Source organism: Petaurus breviceps, unplaced genomic scaffold (assembly GCF_028583685.1).
Source record: "Petaurus breviceps papuanus isolate PSGF00001 unplaced genomic scaffold, PetGlider_PUasm1.0 174, whole genome shotgun sequence".
NCBI lineage: Eukaryota > Metazoa > Chordata > Mammalia > Diprotodontia > Petauridae > Petaurus > Petaurus breviceps.
The window spans coordinates 44,144,696-44,170,591 of record NW_027185761.1 but is presented as its reverse complement, the minus strand read 5'-3'; the positions used below and the strand labels follow the sequence as shown (position 1 = coordinate 44,170,591).

The 25,896-nt window shown below is 44.7% G+C and overlaps 1 protein-coding gene across 1 annotated transcript in view; it reads right to left on the bottom strand.

Moving 5' to 3' along the window:
- FRMD4B (FERM domain containing 4B) overlaps window positions 1–13,736 on the bottom strand; it is a 353,851-nt gene extending 340,115 nt beyond the window's left edge. Inside the window, exon 1 of the mRNA XM_069084137.1 lies at window positions 13,316–13,736. The gene's annotated coding sequence lies outside the window, so the exon portion shown is untranslated. The remainder of the gene's footprint in view (window positions 1–13,315) is intronic.
- Between the last annotated feature and the right edge of the window lie 12,160 nt (window positions 13,737–25,896).

Below are 25,896 nucleotides of genomic sequence, written 5' to 3'. Positions count from 1 at the left end.
CCTTCATTTTACAGATGAAGAAACTGAAGCTAAGAGAGATTAAGTGACATGTCTGAAGTCACACAGCCACTGTGTCGGAAGTCTTCCTCTTAAACACAGGTGTTTCTGGCTCTGGGGTCAGTTGTCTAGCTACTACACCACCATGCCTTTCATTGTTCTCTATCCCCTGATAAAGACTTGATCTGTAATAAATATATTCCCCTTACCCACATAATTTAAATTGCAGTATAAGGGACATTTTATTGAGTCATATTCATGACTGTGGGCAGCTTGGTGGCACAGTGGATAGCGCACTGGGGCTGAGTCAAGAAGACTCATCTTCCTGAGTTCAAATGTCATCTCAGACACTTGCTAGCTGTGTGACCCTGGTCAGGTCACTTAACTCTGTTTCAGTTTCCTCATCTGTAAAATGAGCTGGAGAAAAAAAAATGGCAAATCACTCATCTTTGCTGAGAAAACCCCAAGAGGGGTCACTAAGAGTTGGACCAGACTGAAACAACTTAACGACAAAGTCCATTTTTACAAATGAGGAAATTGAGGCCTCTTAGAGAGGTTGTCAAGTCACAAAGAGTCAGACGTGACTGAAAAATTAATGAACAGCAATGTGACTATGCCAGAGAAATACAGCATTGATTTTTAATTCTGAAAACTTTAAAAAATCGAATTGAGGAAACTACTCAAAGACACCTAGTTCAATTACTTTTAGATGCACTGCAGTGCTATGTAACTTCCTTCAAAGCCCAGATCAGGTGCCCCATCCTGCATGGAACCTTGCCTCATCCCCCCAGGCGTAAGAATTCTGTTCCTTTTGAAATGACTTTGTATTCCCTTGCCTGGGCTTGTATTATATTTCCCTCTCCCCACCACCTAACCAGAAGGTAAGCTTCTTTAGGGCAAGAGCTGTTGTTCATTTTCTTTTTTTTAACGCAATTGGGGTTAAGTAACTTGCCCAAGGTTACACGGCCAGTTTGTTTGTGTGGGTGTTAAGTGTCTGAGGCCAGAACCGAACTTGGGTCCTCCCAACTCTGGGCCAGTGCTCTTACTCACTGTGCCACCTAGCCGTCCCTGTTGTTCATTTTTATCATCATTATCCTCAGCACCCATGACAGGTGTTTAATAAATGGGTGCTGAATTCAACTCGGTTTGTCAGGACCATAGCATCTTAGAGTAAGAATGTTCCCTAAAAACATGGAGAACCAAACTCTCAGGAAAAAATTTGCTCAAGGTCACAGAGATATAAGAAAAACTCTAGAACCTATATCTCCATGATTCCCCATCCAGCACTAAATATTATCCAGACTGTGTTCATATTCCTTACCCAACCTCCAAAATCATATATTTTAAGCACTACAGACTCCAACTGAATGGTGTAGTCCAATGGAAAGAGTATTGGATTGAGAATCAGAGGTCTTTGGTCCAGACCCTGCCTCTGTCACTTACTGCTTTTATGACCTTGGATAAGTTTTTATCTAGCCCCAAGTTTCTTCATCTGTAAAAATACGAGGATCAGACTAGATTAGGGTATCTAATGTTTAACATCTGCATTTGGGATTGGATGCTTATCTGGGGGAGCATACAAAGGACATACTTTTATGCAGAAACTGCATTACCAAAATTTTCTCCTCACCTTCTTAAGTCTAGATAACCAACAAAACAATGAATGAAGTCCTGATTTTTCATGTTTGCTCATTTCCAAGGGGTAAATGCTCACATGGAAAATTTAACAACCTGCTCTTTCCAGCCCTAGCGCACATCTGCTTGGCCTATTTTGTCAGTGTGGTGAAGCCTATAGACGCTTTCTTACGATAATGTTTTTAATGCATAAGCTACAATACATAGGATTATAAAAAGACACCAATCATACTGAATTATAACTATCCAAATAGTGTAGTGTTGTTGTTTTTTAAGTTCACAGATAATAGATGGAGAATGCCCAGCCCAGGTGGTCTTTTCCCCTTTGAGATTTCACACTGACTTCTGCTCCTCCACCAGTGAACTGGTTTTCAGAGGCTGCCAGCTTCCAGCCCACATAACATTACCCTATGACCTGAAGCTGCAGAAACAATTTCCTTGAGTACTGAATTCATAGGAACAGAACCAAGAGAAGTGATACAGAGGGACGAGCTTGGGATGTGGCTTCGGAGTACTGCACTTTGGCTTTTTAGCTTGGCTGACCTTGGACAAGTCACTCTTCCTCTCTGGGTCTGTTTCCTGCTCTGTGAAATGAAGGAGGGAGAAGGGGCCACTCTTTATGATCAGTCTCTTTCAGCTCTCAGAGTCTACAGGCCTAAATCACAAGCACTCAGGCTCCCAGACTTTCTCATTCAGGTCACATCTGGTCCACTCTGCTCCCTGCACTGGAGGAGTTTATCAGTCTGGCTCACTCAGGTGCATCGGAGGCTGCCTGGAAAACCACCAGCTCAAACACCTCCTTTGTTTGACGCCCCCCAGGCCTCCTCTGCATTCCTTGAAGCCATCACTGGAAATCAGCCCCAGTGGAAAGGAAGACCCACAGTGGTATTTCCAGAAGGACCATCTAAATGAGGAGGGGCTTTATTTAGTTTGCAGAGGCCATAGGACAGAGCTTGTTTATTTTTAATAAATGGCTTTCTGGCTACCCTGTCTTCAGTGAAGCTGTTTCCCCAACAGCCTTTGATAAATAATCCAATGCTTATTGCTTCAGCTCCGAATCATTTTGCCATGGGGTACCACAGCCCTAATGAAAGAATGCTGCATTGGTCATCAGCACACTGGAGTCTGAATCCCTACCCAATACCGACTAGATGTTTGACCCAAGGCAGGTGGCTTAATATCTCTAAGCCTCAATTTCCTGATGTGTAAAATGAATAAAAACATTTGTACTACCTCCTTTGTGAGGTAAGCTTACTATGTGGAAAGAAACTTGCACAAAACCATGTGCATTCCTCACCAAGACTGCCATCTGGAAGGGGACCCATTAGATTGTTGGTGTGGGTGGCTCTGAGGTGCCATTTTGGGGGATGGGTATGAAATAGGGGAATATGAAAATGAAAAATAGTTAACTTGGTATTTTTCTTTGGGTTTTCTCTGCAACTTCTGCTCTTCTACCAGTCAGCTGGTTCTCCGAAGGCTGCCAAGAAGGCTGAGATAGAGGTGGGCTGAGACAAGAAGCATCATGAGAGTGGAATAGAGTATTGGGTTTGGGTTCAGAGTACTCTGGCTTAAGTCCTAGCTTCATTAGCTATGTGACCCTAGAAAAGAAGAAGGTACCACTCATGGGGACAGAGTGAAGGATAATGGGTAGGCAGTCCACATTCTCTACTTGGGATCCATTGCCATGTCGAGAGAACTATAGGAAAGCCCCCCAGTATACTGGGTGAACTCTCATAGAGTATTTACAGGAGAATATAGAGGGGTGTCTCAGGGGATGATGTGCTGTGGTCTGCATTAATAGAAGGGGTCTAGAAATTGAAGTAAATGATTTCGGAAGGACAGGTAGGTGGCACAGTAGATAGACATGAGTTCAAATACAGCCTCAGACACTTACTGGCTGTGTGACCATGAACAAGTCACTTAACCTAGTTTGCCTTAAAAAAAAAAAAGGTAAATGATTTAGGTAAGTTATTTAACTTCTAGTCTTGGTTCTTCCCTCTATAAAATTGGGGAGTCAGACTAAATGATCCCTAAGGTGTCTTGCAGCCCCAAACCTTTGAAAAAAAAGTAAGCTATTATTTCAAAATACTATCATTAAGGAACGTCTAACCACGTTACATACTTTGCTCAACTGCCCTTCTGCAAATTGGGTGGCTGATGACCAGTGCCCTTGGCACCGTGGGAGGCAGATACTGAAAGGCCGGGGACTAGGTCTGTGATTCCATTGATAGAAGGAACACCCTTCATTAAGGCAAAGGCAGTCCAGCATTTTCTCTGCACCCCTGGTTCAAAGAGTCCTCTGGGTTAAGTGATGTGCCCAGGAGGGTCACAAAGCCAGCATCTGTCAGACAAGGGCCATCCTGGGTCCCACACCAGCTCTCACCATATGGCCTCCATAGCTGCTTCCTGTCTACTTCTTAGCATTGTTCTAGTGAAAATGTCACCAAAAAATGGAGTTTTCCCAAGTCATTTACCCCCATAGAATAGGTACCGGCAGTAAGCAGATTATGTCTGTATATATACACCTAGGGACTGACATTTGGTTATGATCTAGTACTTGTAATGCATGGAGAAAAGCACCCCAAATAACCCAATCTATTAATAATAACTGACATTTATATAATGTTCTAAAAATTGCAAAGGATTTTCTACATTGGAGGCAGTTAAATGGAGCAGGGGACAGAAGCAATTGGCCAGGAAACCCTGGGTTTGCACCATGCCCCAGGCACTTACTAGCTGTTTGACCCTTGGCACTCATTTAATTTCTAGTCTCAGTTTCCTCATCTATAAAATGGGGATAAAAATAGGACCTACCATCCAGGATTGTTGTGAAGATCAGAAGAGATTTTGAAAGCCTTAAAGTGTACTATAAATGCTAATTATAATTATTATATATTATCTCATTAAGAGTCTCACAACAACCCCTTGAAGTGGGTATTCTAGGCTTTAAGACTATACAGTGGGGGCAGCTAGATGGTATAGGTGGATAGAGCACTGACCCTGAAGTCAAGAGGATTTGAGTTCAAATTCAATCTCAGACACCTACTGTGTGACCCTGGGCAAGTCACTTAACCCTGATTGCCTACCAAAAAAAAGAAGAAGAAGATTATACAATGGAGGGAATGCTGGGCCTGGAGTCAGGAAGACTCATCTTCCCGAGTTCAAATCTGTCCTCAGAGGCTTTTTAGCGTGTGACCCACTTAATTCTGTTTGCCTCAGTTTCCTCATCTATAAAATGACTGGAGAAGGAAATGGTAAACCCCTCCATTTCTCTGCCAAGAAAACCCCAAATGAAGTCACAAAGAGTCAGTCAGAGCTGAAATGACTGAACCCTCTCATTTACAAATTAGGAATCAGAGCCCCAGCAAGTTGCTAGGAGGTAAGTGGCAAAGCCAGATTTCTAACTCCTAATCAAACCCTCTTAATTCTGTCTTACTCCCCACCTCCACATTTAAAGTCAGGTCCTCTGACTCCAAAACCTCTGTGCCACCTTGCTTTCCACTTAAAATAACTCCTAGTTAGTGACAGATGAAATTACTAATAGCATTTCACTGCCTTTATACTTTGGAAGGCCTTTAAGTGAACCCCTCCCACTGGTTTGGGGAATAATTACATTTGAGAAAATTAATTTGAGTGTTTAACTAAAATGACTCAACAAGCAAGTCCAATTTTACAGATGGAGAAATTGAGGCTACTTAGACAGGTGAGGTCAAACCAGCAAGAATTTATTTAGCACCTGATATGTTCCAGGCACCATACTAAGCACTGGAGATTCAGAGGAAGGAAAAAGGCAGTTCCTGCCCTCAAGGAGCTTACAATTCAGAGGGAGAGAAAACATGTAAATAAGCATGTCCAATCAAGATCTAGATACAGGGTAACTTGGAGGTGATCTCTGAGGGAAAGAACTAGCATTGAGGGGGGCTTGGAAAGGCTTCTTGCAGAAGGCAGACTTCAGGGAAATCAGAAGATGGAGACAAGGGAGAGTGTTCCAGATGTGAGGGACAGACAGGGCAAATGCAGAATCAGGAATGCCTCGATCACAGGCACACTGCTGAAAAGTAACAGAGGTGACACGTGAATCCAGATTTGTCAGTCCTAAATTCAGGGGTCTACCCATGTCACCAAACAGCCTCATCTTTCAGCACTGAAAATAGGCAGCAGTGATGGCATATGCATTCTCTGACAACTATTTGACACGGCTCGATTTTTTACAGTTAGAGATACTGAGGAACCATGAACCCAGTTGCTTACTTGCAGATTAAGTTGTATATGCTGTTAATATTGAAAACTGAGGACTTTGGTGCCAATTATCAGCCAAGTGCCCCTTTGACTTTCTGGGAAGTAGCTCCCATAGTTTGAAATCCTTCAGGTGTCTGGCAGGCAATGAAAGCTAAACATGTGTTTCCTGTAGAATAAGCCTCTTCAATAAGGACATCAATATCAGGCAATAGGCATTTCTATGAGCAAGGAATTCCTCCAGCTGGCCTGCCAGCCAGTAGCATACCCACCACCATACAAGCTCTTTTCCTGATTCTCACCCAAAGTCTCTCCATTATACTTCTCCTTCAAGTTTATGAATTCCCCTAAGTAAAATCAAATGAGGAACAGACTTCACACTTCGAATTCTGAGTCCCAATATTGTGTCTACAGGAAGGCAATTAAAGTGAGCAATTAAGACAATTACTCTGCTAATACTTGGTGAACGGTGTAGATTGGTGAATCGTGTTAATCTGTTTCAAGGCATTCATGTTCAGAGCCTGTGGGGTCATCCTCATTCCTCTCCAGTGGCCACTGTTCTTCCTGCCTATAATCAGCCCAACCTTCTCTCCATTTACTGGAATTCCACCCACCTTTCAAGACCTGGTTCAAATCCCATCTCCATGAAGGAGAGAGATAGAATACTGATTTCAATGGCCAGATGGTAGTTTGGTTCAACTGGGGAGTAGAGGGTGTGGATGGGAACAACACCAAATAATGTTACATTAGATCACATGACTTACAAAATGGTTACAGTCAAGAAAAAATTAATAACCATGGAAAACAAGGGGCAAAATCTTGCTCGAGCCCCTCTGAGTCTTTAAAAAGGCAACATCAAAAGAATGAATACAAAAGCATTTAAGATGTTCTATTTCTATGTCACTGTATTATGGGGTCATGCGACAAATCTTGAGCTGGAAGAGTTCTTGGAGTTCCTCTAGTCCCCCTTCATCATTTGAAGTGTGAGATACTGACCTTGGAGTGTGCCCAATATGCCCCAACTGCTTTCAACCCATGGACAAAGTTTGATGAGCTGATTTCAGATGTGTGTGATGGAAAAGTCCTTTTGTCTACTTAAGGAAGGAAGGGAGGAAAGGAAGAAAGTAGGAAGGAGGGGGAAGAAAAAAAAGGAAAAAGGAAGAAAAAGGCAGGAAGGGAGGGAGGAAAGAAGGAAGAAAGGGATGAAGGAAGGAAAGAAAAAGTCATTTAGTAAGCACCTACTGTGTTCCAGGCCCTATGCTAAAAGCTTTATAAATACTATCTGGAAAATAGATGTGATTATTATCCCTGCTTTACATTTGAGGAAACTGAGACAGGACTTAAGTGGTTTGCCTAGGGCCACACTGCTCATAAGGGTCTGAGGCTGGATTTGAATTGAGGTCTTCCTGACCCCAGGCTCACCCAGAACTCTGTCTAGCTTGGAACACTGGAAGGTAGCTTCTGACTATTTCTGTTGGATGCCTTGGTGACAGACCAGGTTATGACCTTGTGATCCTCAAAAGGTCAGAAGAGCCACCAGAAACCCAGCTACTGGGGAAGGGCAGAAATAAGCATTTATTAAATGTCTGCTATGTGCCAGGCACTGTGCCAAGCACCCTAAAAATATTATCTCATTTGGTCCTCACAACAACTCTGGGACAAGGTTCTATGATCCTCAGTTTACAGATGAGGGAAACCGAGGCAGGGTCACACAGCCTGTAAGTGTCTGAGGCTAGAATTGAACCCAGGTCTCCCCTGACTCCAGGTGCAGTGCTCTATTCACTGCACCATCCAGCTTCCCTCTTCAAATTGGCATTGGTAGTCAATACAGTCTGCTAGTAGCCAGAGCAGTGGAATCAAGGGAGAAGCCAGCCCCCACTGTTGAGACACTATGTCCTACAAGCAAAGGAGCTACTTGTTTGATGTCTGTGCTCCATCTGGAAGTGAATTTGTGATGGAATCTCCAAGAAGGGAGAAGAGGATTCCTAGGGCCAGGAAAGCATGGTCCCCCTTTTTTGGTGGGAGGGGAGGGAGTTTGCACTAACCACTTTGTGTCTGAGCCACTCTCCCTAGGAATTAATTGGGTTCAGAATTAAAGGAGCTCTCCTTCCCTGGACTTTTCACTTTCAGTCTGGGAGGGGACAACCAGCAATAACAACAGCTTTTCACATTAGCACTACTCTTTGCTCCTGTGGCCTCCCCTCCTGACCAGCTGATTTCTCTTAGACTCTCAGAGACTGAGGCAGAAAATGTCCTCATTCCTCTCCAGACTGTGCTGCTGAGTCACCAGGCAGCATCTCCCCTCTTACACTGATTTTCAGCTCCCTGCTATGTATTACCTTTCTCCTTTAGAATGGAAGCTCCTTAAGGGAAGGGACCCTTTTTTTCCTGCTCCTGTTTGTATTCCCAGAACTTAACACGGCTCCTGGCACATAATGAGTGCTTAATAAATGCTGACTGTGACCAAGCTCTTTGGGAGCTTCTGTCCTTGCTACAGCCTTTCAGTAAATAAACTTTTGTAAAAACTAATTTATAGCGTTGTTGTTCAGTTGTACCCAACACTGTGACAACACTTGGGGTGTTCTTGGCAAAGACACTGCCCTGGTTTGCCATTTTCCGCTTCAGCTCATTTTACAGATGAGGAAACTGGGACTAACAGGATTAAGTGACTTGCCCAGGGTCACTTAGTGGAGTGTCTAAAACCGGTTTGAACTCAGAATGTCGAGTTTTCCTGACATAAGGCCAAGCACTCTATCCATGTTGACAATTCACTGCCCTAATTAATACTGTGGGAAGCATCATCAGTCACTCAATAAACATTTATTAAGGACCCACTATGTTCCAAGCACTGTGCTAAGGGCTGGGGGTACAAAGAAAGTCAAAAGAGAACCCCTGCTCTGAAGGAGCTCACAGTCTAATGAAGGATACAATATGCAATTAATCATGTCCATTAAAAACTATATACAGCATAGATTTTAGATAATCAGTAGAGGGAAGGCACTCAAATTAGAGAAAACACTAGAAAAAGTCAAGTGGATGGGGGCTCATGAGCCATAGAATTAGAAATACTAGAACCCTGCAGGGAAAGTAATCAGACACCCTTCAGGGACTGCCCAAGTGCCTGTGGGAGTTAAGGACATGGCCTCAGAAAGAGTGCTATGTATTCTGACTCCAAATCCAGTGCCTTCCCCCTTCCAGGGCTCTCCAAAATTCTCTCACCTTTCGCCCTGTTGGCCATCATTCCTTCTTTCTTTTCTCCCACTGAATTACATCTGTTAGTGATTTTGTAATTTATATAATCTTAGAGATAGTAGACCAAGGTCAACCTCTTCACTTTACGGAAGAGGAGACTGAGGTCCTGAGAGGTTAAGCTCATTTTAGCTGTGGGTGGCAGAGTCAGCACAGGAGGCAGGGATCATCCTGCTCCCCCAGAACAGAGTGGGCTTCCCAGTTTACTGTGATGCCTCACATCATAGCTTTTGTGGCTTTTGAGTTTCCCAACCACCCCCACAGTGAACCTAGGGCGGGAAAGATTCCAGAGGCAGTTCAGAGTCATGTATGTGAGATGTGTGTGGGACTCAGCTAAAAACAACAAGTTTTTGTTTTGATATTTGACGTTGTCAGTCTGTTGAATTTTGGGTCCTGGAGCTTTAATGTCAGTTTGATCAAACAATAACTAGTCAACTTGACTAAGTTTTGAGATTTGCTTAGAGCAAATGCTCCTAACCTGAGGTCTGTGAACTTTAAAAATTCAGCATTTTGAATACTCTATTTCAATATAATTGGTTTTCTCCATAATCCTATGTATTTTATTTCAAGCATGTAAAAACATTATTTTGCAAAGGCATCTGCAAGCCTCCCCAGATGCCAAAGGGGTTCAGTACTCACCAAAAAAAGGATAAGAACTCCTAATCTAGAGAATGCTGATGCCAAATGCTTAAAGGGGCAAATCAAATTTTCCCAGAGACAATCCCATGGGCATTATCAGAGCAAAGACCTACTTAGTTAGTCTAAAGCTTCAGGTCTCTTCTTCCAAGATATCTCAATCTTGACAAAAAACAATTTTGAAATGAAGCCCGGAGTGAGGTAGAGAACAAATACCAATTCACTGGGTAACCAGAGTTATTTGGGGGAAGAAGACAAGGAATACAAGAAGTTTTGCCCCTCTCGTTATTGGAATGACTTAAATTACATACATATCAGCAGCTAACCTGGTACCATGGCTGGGCCCTCTTTAACTCAGGAACTTGTAACTTAGGAACACACATACACACACACACACACACACACACACACACACACCCTCATGAAAGCCTGAAGATTTTAAAATTAAAATCAAATTTCTCAAACACAAAGAAGAAATTGCATCTAAAAACAGATCTATACACTCCCAGGGTCAAATTGAGTAATATAATTGACTTTCAGGACTCGGAGAGTTATTTCATGGTCCCTCCCCCAAACACATAGCCCAGAGTATAAAAAAATTTTGCCTTAGTGATATGATCAGATCTTGGTAATGGATTCATCAAAGGGGGAAAAATTACCTGCAACTTAAACCTGGAGAATTCACTTAAGTCTCTAATGTCTGTAAGATTACCATGTGGAATTTCAGAGTTTCCAGACTGAAAATCAATGCTAGACAATCAGGGCTGATTGGGTGAGATAGCACATGGATTTCTAACAGCTTGCCCTGTAGCAAGCTTATTGGTATTGTCACTCAGTCTATCTTTTTGGATTCCTCATTACGGCACAGAAACTTGATTATATCTGGTCTGTGAAAACCAAACACTGGGCCCCTGGGCAGCCCAGTCTGGAGGACTGGGTTCAGTTCTGGACACCACAGTGCAGGAGGGAAATTAATAAGGTGGAAATGTCCACCAGGTATATTGTACAGAGTATTGTTGCTTGGTTATCAGTTGGACTGGGTGACCAGCAAGATCTCTTCCATCTCTGTTTCTCTTGTTGTTGTCTAGTGGTTTTAGTCATGTCTTATGCTTCATGATCCCATTTGAGATTTTCTTGGCAGAGATATTGAAGTGGTTTGCCATTTTCTTCTCCAGTTCATTTTTTACAGATGAGGAAACTGAGGCAAGTGGGTTTAACTGACTTGCCAGGGATCTTCTTCCCCCATTTACTTAAGATCCTAGGGTTATCTATTTAGAAAGAAAGATAATAGAGGTCCAGCACTCCTCACTTGCAGGGGCAACTAGGTGTAGAAGTAGATAGAGTGCCTGGCCTGAAGTCAAAAAGACTCCTCTTCCTGAATTCAAGTCTGGTCTCAGACACATAGCTGTGTGACCCTAGGCAAGTCATGTAACCTTGATTGCATCAGTTTCCTCATCTGTAAAATGAGTTGGAGAAGGAAATGGCAAACTGCTTCAGCATCTTTGCCAAGAAAACCCCAAATGGGGTCACAAAGAGCCAAACACAAATGAAATGACTGAACCCCCTCATTTGCAGATGAGGAATCAGAGCCCCAGCAAGTTGCTAGGAGGTAAGTGGCAAAGCCAGATTTCTAAATCCCAATCAAACCCTCTTAATTCTGTCTTATTCCACACCCCAGCATTTAAAGTCAGGTCCTCTGACTCCAAAACCTCTGTGCCACCTTGCTTTCCACTTAAAATACTCCTAGTTAGTGACAGATGAAATTACTAATAAAACTTTCACCGCTTTTATGCTTTGGAAGGCCTCTAAGTGAACTCCTCCTACTTGTTTGGGGGATAATTACATTTAAGAAAATTAATTTGAGTGTTTAAGAAACCCATTAATTTTGCTGTCAGGTTAAGATTTAAATTGATTGTTTCCAAACAGACTAAAGTTTAGGCACTTACTTCTTCCTGGGAAAAGCTCATCTTGGAAACTTTCTTGCTGAATAGAGGAAAATGTATCTGCCCTTAATTGTTTCAGGAGGATTTCTTTATTTTTCATCATAATATTGTTCAAATACATTCTCCCTCCATTACTGAATTTAAGCAAATAAAACACTTGATTAAGGCTGGGTGAGGACAGATCATGAATAAGTGATAAGACCCTTCAGGCTAAGGAAGGCGAAGTACTGCAAGAGCTCATCTGTCTTTTTAAAAATAGTTAATTTTTTTTAAATGGATCTACATTAATACTTTTAAGTTGAAAGTAATTTGGGGAAAGGAGGTTGCCTGATTTTTCTCCCTTGCCCCTTCTTTTGGGAGCTGTCCATCATTCTGGATTAATTCCCTTTGGGAGAGTCAAGAAGCTGTCATACTGAGTTGGTGGTGGTGGTGGTGGGGGGGGGGGTTATGGGATTATGTGCTGATAAGTTTCTAGTTTACCAAGAAGCTACTGAGGGATCAGCCAGCTTTCCGGAGGGGATAGGACTGTCATCACTCACTAGTCATCTTTGTGCCCTCCCAGACCCCAAGCAAACTTCTCAGCAGCATCTGCTGAGGACTTAGCACAAAAGCAGAGTTGGATCTGTATGCCAAGTTCAGCCGGGTTGGTCTTTGCTCTTTCTTTTTCTTTTTATTTCTCTATAAACAAGTACTAACAGATCGCAGGAATGTGGAGGATTCCTACCCCACCCAGCTCCAGGGCGGATGAGCATCTGGAAGTACACAAAAGATCCCTCTCTGCCGGTACCTTCCCTAGGCTTGTTCAGGAGTTCAGATCCAGTTCAGATTACAGTGGGATCCTTCAGGGTACAGTATGGGAGTGTTCACTTAAAATACAACCCGATCCCAACAGCAGGAGCTGAATGACACGCAGTGAAAGGTTTGGGGGTGATCTCCAGTGGGGGGGGGTGTTACAAGCGCACCCTCACCAACTCCGGAGTTGCCCACGTCTAACACACCCCTGAGTGTCAGTGAGGCTGACCCAGGGTCCTAGCCTCCGCGCTCCCAGGATCGGTCTTTATCCCCTCAGTGCATTTTGGACATTTTCTCCCCCAAAACTGAGCAGAGATCCTTAGCCTAACCTACTGGACCACAAATCGCGTGCACCCCGGGGGCGCATCTGTAAATCCAGAACCCCAAACGAGCCCAAACCGCCTTCAACATCCTGTCTGCACACGATGCTCAAAGTCTCGGGGCTAGAGTAGGGAGGGAGGATTGGAATGGAGCGGTTCGGGGACTCCAGGTTCCGAGTATCCACTGTCAGCCCCCGGCCGGTAGCAGCGGGGCAGGCAGCGGGAGGGAGGAAAGAGGGAGGGGGATTCGGAGAGAGAGGCTGGTCGGGGCGGGGCTTCGAGGTGGGTAGTGCAGGGAGGAATCTTCCCTAGCCCGGAGCCGTCCGCAACCCTGGGGACGAGCGGAGCGAGCGCCGCAGTCAGCGGCCAATGGCTCTGCTAGGTCCAGCGCGTTCCCTCGCCGGCGAGCTCAGCCCCGTGCGCCCTCCAGCCCACGGGAGCCCCCCTCGTCAGCCTTAGCTGGGCCATCTCCACCCGCTGAGAATAGGGGCACAGCAGCCAACGTACCTGCTCTGCTGGTTCCCCGGCTCCCTCGGGGGCAGGCGCTAGCTCCCTGGCTCGCTACTTATTGTCTGCCATCAGCCCAGCACCTCGGCGCTGCCCTGGAGCAAAACCTCAAGTCCTCCCCTGGAGACCCAACTCGGGCTGCTCCCGCCGCCGCCGCCGCCGCCGCCGCCGCTCTTTCTCCGCTCTCCCCTCAGCAGTCCCAGTCAGCACGTGAGGATGGCCGCTAGGTTGCCCAGCTCTCCTGGCAGCTGGAGCCCTGGGCATCTCCCAGCAGACGCGCGCATCACGCCCTGCCCCTGCCGCCGCCGCAGCCTCGCCTCTCCCTGGGCTTCCTCCCTTTGATCCAACTGAGCGCACTTTATTACTCTCCCTCTCTGCCCCTCCTCTCCTTCCTTCCTTCCTCCTCCCTCCCTCCCTCCCTTCCTTCCTTCCTTCCCTCTCTCTTCCTCCCCAGCTCCCCCCGCCCGCTGCCTCTCCCCCGGCTGGGGCGGTTGCTGCCAATGAGGTTCCGCTGATGCGCTGATCTCGTCCAGTCATTGTATCAGGGAGGGAGGGAGGGGACCAAAGGAGAGAGGAGGGAGGGAGAGGAGAGGGGAAGAGAGGAGAGCCTTAGTAGCGTAGAAAGAGTCCATCCCGCACCGCCGGGCCCGGGCCGGCGGGCTGGGGCTCCCTCCTGGGCTGCGCTGGGCTGGGCTTAGTGGTCAAGAAGAGATAAGGGCCGGGTCAGCTCTGGACACAAGCAGAGCGCAAGAGCGTAAAGAGCGCTGCAGCTGTGCCCTGGCAAGACCCTCATCCGAGTCCTGCTTCCACGAGTTTGACGTTTGCTTTGGGACCCTGGGCAAGGCACCTGAGCCTTCGCTTAACCCCGGCTACTAAGGGGATCCCAATACTTTACCCCATCTGAGTGGTGCTGAGACCCAGATACGCTAAGGCGTATGCCCGGAGGTGTGTGGGGGGGGGGGGGGGGGGGGGGGCCGGCGGTGCCGCTGGGGGGGGGGGGGGGGGGGGGGGGGGGGGGGGGCAGAGCCAGCCCGACCTCCCGAGGGCGGGGAAGAGCGAGTTCGAGTCCCTCGGGACGCATCTGTACTTAGCCTTTCAGTGTCCGAGGCAATTCTCTAGGACTAGAAATTGCTGAGAAAGTACTGACCTGCCCCAGCAGAAGAAATTCCTCTAGAGAGTTCCCTACACCAACGAAACCACAGGTCTACTTCCTATCCCCTCTTCCCCTTTGCAAACCTTTAAAGCTCCCCTCTAAATGTCAGAGATTGGGAAGGAACAGCAAATATCTCCCCAGAGACTTTCCAAGACTCCTTTGAGGTGCTTCAATCTGGCTCCTTTTAGAAATAAAAAGGAAAGAGGCCCGAGGCTGTGAGAGTTCCATAGCTTTCCAAAGAAGAAGTGCATTTTTTCAATTAAAAAAAAAATTTTTTTTTGGGTAACAGCACCAGCCAAGTGAGCAGATTTCATGGCCTAAAGCTATATGCAGTCTTTACCGTACTGAGAGAAACCTAGGTTTCTGGTTTAGTAAGAAGCCTGACTGGATCTGCAGCCCAAGTATCTCAGTCCTCATTCTTGGCTCAGTTACTTGCTACCTGTGTGACCTTGGATAAGTCACTGGTGTCTCAGAATCATGTTTTTGAAAGGCACACAAAATGAAATACATAGGATTACAAAGGGAACCAATTGTGTCAAAATACCATGAATTAAAATTTGTTAAAAACAAGTTCATGGACCTCATAATGGTCTAGGTGATCAACTTCGAGTCTAAAGTTCCATCTTTGCTGCCTGATATCTCACCAACTCTCTCTGCCCTTCCCTTCCTTCATGTCGTCTCCCCTCCTTTTCTCCTCCTCCCCTCCCCTTACCCCCACTCCTCAATCAGATACAGGACCAGGATTGCCAAGTAGTTTACCACCTCCCCGGAGAGACAAGATACATGAAACAACTAAAGAACAACATGAAACAGTAAATATGCCTGAGCCAAAAATGTGTGATACATGAAATGTTCCTTACAGGAGATAGAAATCAGTAAAGAGCAATGCAGACCAGAGCAGTCCAAGAGGACTTCATGGAGGAGGTGGGCTGTGAGCTGGGCCCTGAAGAATGGGAAGGGAAACGAGAAGGGCTTTTTTTCAATCAATGGGCATCAATTAATCAACAGCCAGTTATTCAGCTCCTGAGTTTTGAAGGAAAGCTGGGATTCCAAGAGGGAGACATGAGGAGAGGGTGGTGTTCCAGACATGGGAGAGGCCAGTACAAATGGACTACTGTGTGTGAGGATGAGTGAGTAGGCCAGTGTGGCTGATCAATAGCTTTTGTGGAGGGGAATAATGTATTGGTTGTTGTCCTTCATTCTTGGAGAGGACTAAAATTACATCACTATGTTGGAGTCAAGGTTCAGTGCATCTGACTGTGGCCGATCGGACTAATACAACTTGTCTACCACAGACTGGAGAAAGGAGACAGATTGTGATGAAGCTTAAATGTCAAAAGGAAGAGCATACATTCTGTCCTGGAGGTGATAGGGAAGCAAGAGTTTGTTGAGTGGGGGGTAAACCACTTCCATGTGGATGGATGGACTAGAGTGGGGAGAGGCTGGAAACAAGGAGTCAAGCAGAGGTTATTGCATTAGCCCAAGGGAGAGAGCTGAGGGTCTGAGCTGGAGAGATGGCTGTGTGAGAGGACAGAAGGGGACATAAATGAATGAGGTTATGGAGTTCAGAAGGACAAGATTTGGCAGCTCATTGGATAAGTGGGGTGAGGGAGAAGACAAGTCAAGAATGACACCAAGGTCTCAAACCTGGATAACCGGAGGATGGTGGTGCCATCAATGGTAACAGGGAAATTCAGAAGAGGAGTTGGGTCTTGGGCGGAAAGATGATGAGTTTTGTTTTGGACATATTGAGTTTGGAATATGTGTGGGACGTCCAGATGTGAGTATTCAGGAGGCCATTTGTGATGCAGGACTAGACTTCAGGAAAGAGATGTGTGCTGGACATAGAGATCTGAGAGTCATCAAGATAGAGATAGTAGAAATAACCAAGTGAGAGAATGTAAAGGAAAAGAAGAGAGAGCCCAAAGGTTAGCTGGTACAAAATATTTATTGACTGAACGAAATGGATAATAAATCAACAACAACAAAACAAAAACTGAGGAGGGACTATCAGGCAGGTAGGAGAAGAACCAGGAAGAAAGAAGTGTCTCAAGAACCCAGAGAAAAGAAAGTGCCCAAGAGGGGAGGACAGTTGACAGGACCAAAGGCCACAGAGAGGTCAGGGAAGATGAGGACTGAGAAGAGGCCATTGGACTTGGTGATTGGGAGATGCCTGGTAACATCAGCTTCAATTTAGAGATAATGTTCTTTCCAGTCTCCCATGTTCGGTGGGCATCAAGATGGAAGCTGTTGTTCTCTTGCCTTCTGCCTGCCTTTCCTCTCCCTCTCCTGCACCATATACACATATCTTGTGACATTCTGTCCTCCATCACTCATTAAATTCACCAGTTGAAGCAAGCATTTCCAAACTTCTTCCTAGACAGAGTGGCATTTCCTCCAGGTGGAGCCATGCGTAGTCAGAAAATTCCTAGAATGGCACAGTGTGTGACCTCCAGCTGGGTCTGGAGTCAGGAAGACCTGAGTTCAAGTCCAGTCTCAGACACTTACTAGTTGTGTGACCCTGGGCAAGTTACTAAACCTCTGTTTGGCTCAGTTTCCTTATCTGTAAAATGGGGATAATAATAGTACCCACCTCTCATGGCTGTTGTGATATGATAATCATTATAAAATTCTTAGCATAGTGTCTGGCACATTCTAAACACCATATAAACATTAGCTATTAAATACAGAATAATTTGAAGGGGAAATTACTCAAAATACTCAGTACCTATGTGAGTAGAGACAATACCAGTAATAGGAACTCACATTTATATAGTGCTCTAAGGCCAACAAGGTGCTTTACATACAACGTCTCATTTGATCACTAGCAACAGCCCTGTGAGGCAGGTGCCTTGATTATTCCCATTTTATAGATGGGGAGACTGAGGCTCAGAGAAATTAAGTAATGAAAAATCAGGTTCACACAACTCCTGGACATCTGAGGTTGGATTGGATCTGGGTGGTTCTGACTCCCAATCTGATGCTCTATCCTCTATGCCATAAAAAGGTATCAAATTGGAGAGCGGCCACCTAAGCAAAAAATGAATTTGAAACAACGAGAGAATGATAGGAAACAAGATATAAATCCCTAGTAAACTGTGGCCAATGGAAATAGGAGAGGCTTCCTTTTATTAGAGGTCATTTCTTCTATTCCTACATAGCAGTGATGTCAAGCTCAAAATACTAACCTGATCCACTAGTCCATACATAAGGATTCCTATGGCAGCATATTGACTTGGCTTTAAAACATAATGTCTTAGGGGCAGCTAGATTGTGCAGTGAATAGAGCACCAGCCTTGGAGTCAGGAGGACCTGAGTTCAAATCCAACCTCAGACACGTGACACTGTCTAGCTGTGTGACCTTGGTCAAGTCACCTAACCCCAACTACCTTGCCTTCACCCCATCCCCCCCAAAAACAAACAAATCATAGTGTCTTTAATGACTTTAAAACCATAATAAATAAATATAAATAAGCAAAATATAATAAATATAAATGATAATATGATAATAAAACAAATCTGTGTTTTGCTGTATTTTTATTTAGTTAAATAGTACACAATTTTATTTTAACCTGATAGACCACACTGGTGAGTATTTCTGGCCTGGGCCAGGCCAGTTCCCAGCCCTTGGCCAGTTCTGGGAAATGGCTCCTCATTCATGATTGATTTATTTTTTTTTTTTTAAGGTATGTAACTAGATACTTCTTTAAGTTAAATTTTATTGGCCTATATAGGGAGACACTTATGAACTCATTGACTAATATTTAGTGTCCCCAGGTAGGGATGTGCTGGAGCTGGCCTAGCCAATTGGAGAGCTAGCGTTAAAATTTTTGTAGAAGTGTGAGTATTTTCACCATGGAAATCAACACAGCTTACAAATCAGAGCCAGTGAGTCAGTCAATAAACATGTATTATGCATTACTGGGGCAGCTGGGTAGCAGGCCAGGCTTGGAGTCAGGAAGACTGAGTCTTCCTGATTTCAAATCTGGCCTCAGACACTTCCTGTGTGATCCTGGGCAAGTCACTTAACCCTGTTTGCCTCAGTTTCCTCATCTGTAAAGTGTGCTAAATGCTGGAGATATAAAGGAAGACAAAAGATAGGCCCTGCCCTCAAGGGCTCAAAATCTAATGGGAGAGACCGGGAAACAAGCTCCATGCAGGACAAATGGGAAATAATGAAGAGAGGGAAGGCATCAGAATTAAGAGATTAGAAAGGCTTCCTGGAAGGAAAGCAGGAAAGCTTGTAGATAGAGATGAGGACTGAGAGCAGTGTGGCCTGGGGGACAGTCAGAGAAAATCCCCTTGATCCGTTGATTGTCTAGACTTAAGAAAGTGATGGAGAAAATTTTAATAACAATACAGATTCAACTTATAAATATGTAGCTCGAACTTTTTTGGGAGTGGGGGGCAGTTGTTAAATATTTTACCAGCATACCACCCCTAGTACTCACAATGGAGCTGACCCTAGCTAAGGTATAGTTCTTATATAGGATTACTCTTTTTGTTGCTTGGATCAACTGATGCAGACAATAGCCACCACCAGACGTTTTTATGTGCTAATGCTCCCTAAAGATAATAGTAGCCACTGGCGAAATTTTGGATTGGATTTGGGATTTTAGTCACTTTCATTTTTTTGTTACTCAGTTCTTACGGTCATGTCTGACTCTTTCAGTGACTACATTTGGAGTTATCTTGGCAAAGATACTGGAGTGATTTGCCATTTTCTTCTCCAGCTCATTTCACAGATGAGGAAACTGAGGCAAACAGGGTTAAATGACTTGCCCAGGGTCACACAGTGTCTGAAAGTCAGATTTGAACTCTGGAAGAGGAGTATTGGCCGCAGGATTTAGCTGCCTCCACTTTCATCTAAAACTAAGGAAGCTTCTTCCACCCACTCCCTTGTAATTTAGAGGGTTGCCTGAGGCCCTGAAAGGGGAGCTTGACCAACATCAGCAGCTACTGTTTATTGGAGGTAAGACTCAGACTCAGGTTTTACCTAACTCCAAGACTGACCCTTAATCCATCCGCTTGCAGCCTCTGGTGATTTATGCCTGTAGATTATCTGGCCCCATCCCTTTAACTGTCAACTCACTGAAGGCAGTTACCTCATGTTCCATGTTTCTCTTTTAGTCCCAACACATGTTTCACACACAGAGGGGTGCTTAACTTATTAATGTCATTAATAAATCAGAGGGAGAGATGGTCTGCTACTCCATGCCTGCATTAGAGCTATGTATTTTCATTTATGTTCACTCTTCAACTTAACTTAAGGACCTTTTAAAATCCACTGTGGAGAATTGATGCCACCTCCCCAAACTGCCCTACCCATGACTTGTGGTTTGGCACTTCAGTGCAGCCCAAAGGCAAAGGCAGCCTTAAAAGTCCATTATAATCACCATCTTAGGAAATCACCTGAGAAGGATATGACTAAGCATTTGTAGGGAGTGAAAAGTTTCTAATAATAAAAAATAGAAATAAATGTTAAGTGGATTAAGAGGCAATGTGGTATAGCAGAGAGAGGGCACAGGAAGACTTAGGTTTACATCCTACCTCGGAAAATACAAGCTGTGTGACTTTGAGCAAGTCACTTAACTTTTCAATGCCCTAGGCAACTCTCCGTGTCTTTAAATAAGGGACAAGTTAGGTGGAGGACCCATATCGATGAAGGGTGTTTTTATACCTGGAGTTCTTTGCAATAATGAAATCAGAGATCTGGATCCTCCCCCAGGAAAAAAAAAAAACAACTAAAAGTCAGACCGAACCTGTTTGTGAAATTCAGCTCTTAAACTAAAAATCAAACAAACCTCTCTCCAAGCTTTAACTCTAGTAAGACTATAGAAGCACATAGTATGAGAGTAGATAGAGGACAGACTTTGGAGTTGAGAAAACTGGGGTCCATATCTTGCCTCTGGCAAATCTTAGCTCTTTGACCCTGGTTAAGTCACTTAACTTTTCAGTACCCCAAGTAAAATGCTAAACTATAGAAGAGTTGCCCATCAGCACCAGTGGAGGGAATTTTCAAACATGAAGTTCTCCTGCCCTGATGAAATCTGGATCAAGAAAGAAAAAAGGACTGGATAAAATCCAGGTGTGTCTCAAGCTGTTGCTGATCTTGGAAGTTGCTGATCTTGGAAGTTTAATTCAACAATCATCAATATTTATTGTGTCTCTTGTGTTCCAGAGATCGTCCCAAGAATACAAAACAAAACAATGTAAGAGTCCCTCTCCTCAAGGAGCTGACATTCTATGGGTGGGAAATGATGAGGGCTCTGATAATAGAACACAAAGTGATTGTGGGGGCAGGTGCACCAACAGATGGGGAAATCAGGCAAGGTCTCACGGGAAGTGGCCCATCAAGGCAACTACGAAGGGAGCTAGAGGCTCTGAGAGGCCTCCGCAAAGGAGAGAAGTCCAGCCGGAGTCTAGTGTGGCTGGCACAGAGAGAGGAGATGCCAGGGACTAATGGGCAACCAGCCTCCAAGATGGGCTTGGGTCAGATTCTGAAGTTTTAAGTGCCAAGCGGCATGTGCAAGTCATCATGAAGGCTATAGTGAGCCATGGAAGCTTTTGGTGTAAGGGAAGAGTATCAGTTTGAAAAATGAATTGGGGAGGGGAGAGGGGAGCTCTACTTCAGCAGTCATGAGTGGGAGAGCCAGGACTAAGCTGGTTCTTTGGGCAAAGCTCCCATGTCTGCTCCCGTGTTCCCTGTGCATCCTGAGTGTGAGCCTCGGGACATGTGCAGAGGCTCCATTTTGGGACCAGCAGCCCAGAAGCTTTGGGGAACCTGCTGCTGGCCAAGTGTGACTGGCTTGTGCTTCAGTAATGAGAGAGTCAGCCGGGTGGTGCAGTGGGGGGAGTGCTGGGCCTGGAGGCAGGAAAACCTGACCTGACTGTGTGACCCTGAGTGAGTCATTTATCCTTTGTTTTTCTCAGTCTTCTCACCTGTAAAATGGGGATAGTGATAGTGCCGAGTTGTTGTGAGGATTTGTAAAGTGCTCAACATAGGACTTGACACTTAGTAGGCTCTTTGTTGTTGTTCACCTGTTTCCCATTGTGTCAGACTTTTTTTGTGACCCCATGTGGGGTTTTCTTGGCATAGACCCTGGAGTGGTCGGCCATTTCCTTCTCCAGCTCCTTTGACAGATAAGGAAACTGAGGCAAACAGGGTTAAGTGATTTGCCCAGGGTCACACGATTAAGTGTCTAAGGCCAGATTTGAATTTAGGAAACTAAGTCTTCCTGACTCCAGGCCTGGCACTGTCTTTACTGCCACCTGCCACCTAGCTGCCCACTTATAAATGCTAGTTATTGCTATTATTATTGCATATTATATTTATTATATATTATAACAATATATTGTTGTCATGCAGATGCCAGAAGGGGAATAGCCCATCCCCCTCTTCCTCTCTTCCTTTCTGTCTGTGATTCCCAGATGACTTTCTGGAGCCACTTCCTGAGAGGCTGGAGGAGGAAGAGGGGCTGGCCCTATTTCCTCATGCTGACTTCGATGTAGCCCTGAGCACATAGACAACAAACATAAGCAATTTCCTTCAATGTCCCTCCAAAGGTGCAGATTGTGACCCAGCCAAACCTCATGCTATGCAACATGTATCTGCATTTTGGGGTCTATCAATAATACATAGGCACTAGGATGGCATTTGGATCACCCATCTGCCGTCCCTGCCCTTGTCACAGTCCATGCCACTGGCCTCCCTGATCCTTTAGCTCCTAGCTGAGATCTCTGAGGTCATTGCTGGGGCCCATCTCTACCCCCCCACACACACCCCCTACAGCCCCTTGGGTCACCTACAGCTGTGATTCAAGAGCATGGTGTTCCATTACTTACAGTAATATACTAGAGCATTTGAGGGACTAGAGGAACCTCTGAATTTATTGGTAGAGGACTTCTAATGAGAAAACTAACTCCGTTCAGCACCTGCCCTGCAATTTACTGTCTTAGAGAATTGTCTGGGGACACCAAAGGGTGAAATGACTGTATAAGCCAGTAAATGTCAGAGGTAAGACTTGAACCCAGATCTTCTTGGCTCTGAGGCTGCCTCTCTATCCACTGGAAGAATACTGATGTTAAAAAAGATGAGCTTCTGTTTCCAGAACTACCTTGGAATCATGGAAACTGCCAAGCAGCTTCCCAAATGCAATCCAGGCCAATGCAAATTATCTGTGATATAAATAACAGATACACTCAAGTTTCACATGAATGCATTACTCTCTTCAAAGGCCGTGCCATTGAATTTCTGTTATAGGTGAAAATGCTTTTTAATGAAGTTCTATTACTTCTATCACTAAAATCCTTGGATAGAATCCAAGTCAGATTAGTGCTATAATTCTGCCTCATGTACAATGTAATAGAAGCATTACAGTGAAGCTTTATTTCAAAGTGAAAAGACAGAGAGAGAAAGAGAAGAGAGGAGGGAGAGGAAAGGGAGGGAGGGAGGGAGGGGGAGAAAGAGAGGGACAGAGAGAGAAGAGAGGAAGAGAGGGCAAGATATGGGGAGGGGGGAGGGGGAGAGGAGAGAAAGAAAGGGAGGATGAGAGAGGAAGAGAGAAAAAAGGAGGGAGAGAGAGAGGAGGAAGAGGGGAGAGGGAGAGAGAGAGGGAAGAAGAGAGAGAGGGAGAGAGAGAAGTATTGAAGATTGATTAGTTTGTGGAGATCAGGAAAACTCCATAGGAAATTAAATAAATTGTCTTTCTTTTTAGCTGAATTAGATTCCAACAAAAAGATCGTGATTCAATTAAAACATATGATTTGATAGTTCCCGAGACATATTTACTGTTCTCCCAGGACATTCCTCCTCCCTGCTTTTCCATGGGCCATCCCTTTTGCCTGGAATTCTCTCTGTCCTCCCTTTACCCCTTTAGTTTCCCTGGCTTCCTTCAAGATTCAGTTCAAATCTCACCTTTTGCTAGAGTCTTTTTTTTAATTATTTTTTTTTCAACTAACAAGACTTTATTTTCTCTCCTTCCTACCTTCCCACCCCCTCCTCCAAAAAAGCAAAGAAGACCCTAATAATAAACGTGAATAGTCTAGCAAAACAAATTCCTATGTTGGCCATGGCCCAAAATATGCATCTCATTTTGTATTTATCCACCCAGCCCAACACATCTCTGCCAGGGGTGGGCACCATTCTTTGTCATCTCTGGACTCATGACAGGTTGTTACATTGTTTGGAGATCTTACATCCCCCAAAGCTGTTTCTTTTTGCATTGTTGCTGTATAAATTGTTCCCCTAGACCTCTCTGCATCCTTTGACATGGTTGATCAGTCTCTCTTTCTTGATACTTCTCTTCTTTCTAAGTTTTGGGACTCCATTTTTTCCTGGTTTTCCTCTTACCTCTCTGACTCCTCCCTCTCTATCTCCCTTTCTGGATCCTACTCCAGATCATAACCTTCGAACTGTAGGTATCCCTTAGGGTTCTGTACGAGGATCTTCTCTTTTCACTCTGCAATCCTTCACTTGGTGATCTCATCAGCTCCCATAGATTTAATGACCGTCTTTATGCTGATTATGTTCAAAAAGTAACTCATTATTCCACCCCAACACCTTCCCTATTACTGTAGAAGGCAACACTGTCCTCCCAGTCCCTCAGGCTCATCCAGGAGATGTCCTGGACTCCTCACTATCTCTCACCCACTATATCCAAGATTTTTGTCAAGGCCTGTTGTTTTCACCATTGCAACATCTTTTGAGTTCACCTCTTCCCCTCTCTGACACTGTCACCAGTCTGATGCAGGCCCTCATTTCCTCAGGCTTGAACTGTTGAAATAGCCTGCTGGTGGGTCTGCCTGCTTTAAGTTTCTCCCCACTCCAATCCAACCTCATTCCATCACTAAAGTAATTTTCCTAAAGTATAGATCATACAAGATGTTACTCACCTACTCAAAAACTCCTGTGTCTCCCCATTGTCTCCAGGATCAAACACAGAAGGCTCTATTTGGCCTTCAAAACCCTTCATAAACTGCCCCCTCTCCAACCTTTCCAGTCTTCATCCACCTTGATCCCCAATAAGCACTCTATGATGCTGGACTCCTGTCCTTTGCACAAGCAAGACTCTCCATCTCTGGGCTCTGGGCATTTTTTTCTGCCTGTCACCCAGGCCTGGAGTGCTCTCCCTTCTCCAACTTCCTCCTTATTGACCTCTCTAGGTTCCATTAAGTCTCAACGAAAATCCTTTCTTTTATTGGAAGTCTTCCCCAACCCTCAATTCCAGTGACTTCCCTCTGTTAATTATTTCCTGTTTATTTCGTATGTAGCTCCTTGAGGAAAGGGATTGTCTTCTGCCTCTCTTTCTGGATCCTCAGTTCATAGCACAGTGCCTGGCACATAATAGGCACTTTAAAATGTTTGGTGATTCCTTGCCTGATTACTCACTTTACAATGCATCAGTCCATACAAGTCTTCCTAGAGTTCTCTGAAACCTTCCCAGTTACCCAACCCACTGGTGCCTTCTCTGAAACTGCCTTCCATCTGCTTTTGTATTATTGTTGTTTTTACTGATAGTGCTTTCATTCTAGCCACTGGAAACTAACTAATCTAGCACCTTAGTTTTGCTGTTTAGTCATTTTAGTCACATCTGATTCTTTGTGACCCCTTTTGGGTTGTTTTTTTTTTTTGCCTTTTGGAGGGCAATTGGGGTTAAGTAACTTGCCCAAGTTTACACGGCTAGTTTTTTGTGTGTGGGTATTAAGGCCTGAACTGAACTCAGGTCCTCCTGACTCTGGGGCTTTACTCACTGTACCACCTAGCCACCCCTGGGGGTTTTCTTGACAAAGATACTGGAGTGGTTTGCTATTTCCTTCTTCAGCTCATTTGACAGGTGAGGAAACTGAGGCAAACAGGGTTAAGTGACTTGACCAAGGTCACACAACTACTAAATGTCTGAAGCCACGTTTGAACTCAGGTCTTCCTGACTCCAGGTCCAGAACTTTATTCATTGTACCACCTAGTTGCCCATATTATCTTGCATATGCCCTATTATTTACATATTGCCTCCTCAGTGAAATGTAAGCTCCTTGAGGGCAGGGATTGCTTTTTCTCCCTTTTCAAAATATATCCTCGTTTCTTAGCACTGTAGCTGGCACCTGGGGGTCACTTCCAGTCCTCCTGATCTATTTCTGGCCACTGCACCCTGATGGCTCTGGAGGAGAAAGTGAGGCTGGTGACCTTGCACAGCCCTCACTCAATTAAATCCAATTCACTTTCAATTCATCGCATCATCTTCCTGATGTCATGGGGCTCTTCAAGAAAAAAAGACAAGCAACAACAAGCTGGTACATATTAGGTTCTCAGCAGATGTTTGTTGACTGACTAGTTATGAATTAAGTGGGAAAAGATTCATTTTTTCTAGTCTTCCTCACCCTATGATGTGTACGTGGGAGCGAAGGTGAGGAGGTGGTTTAAAAGTAGAAA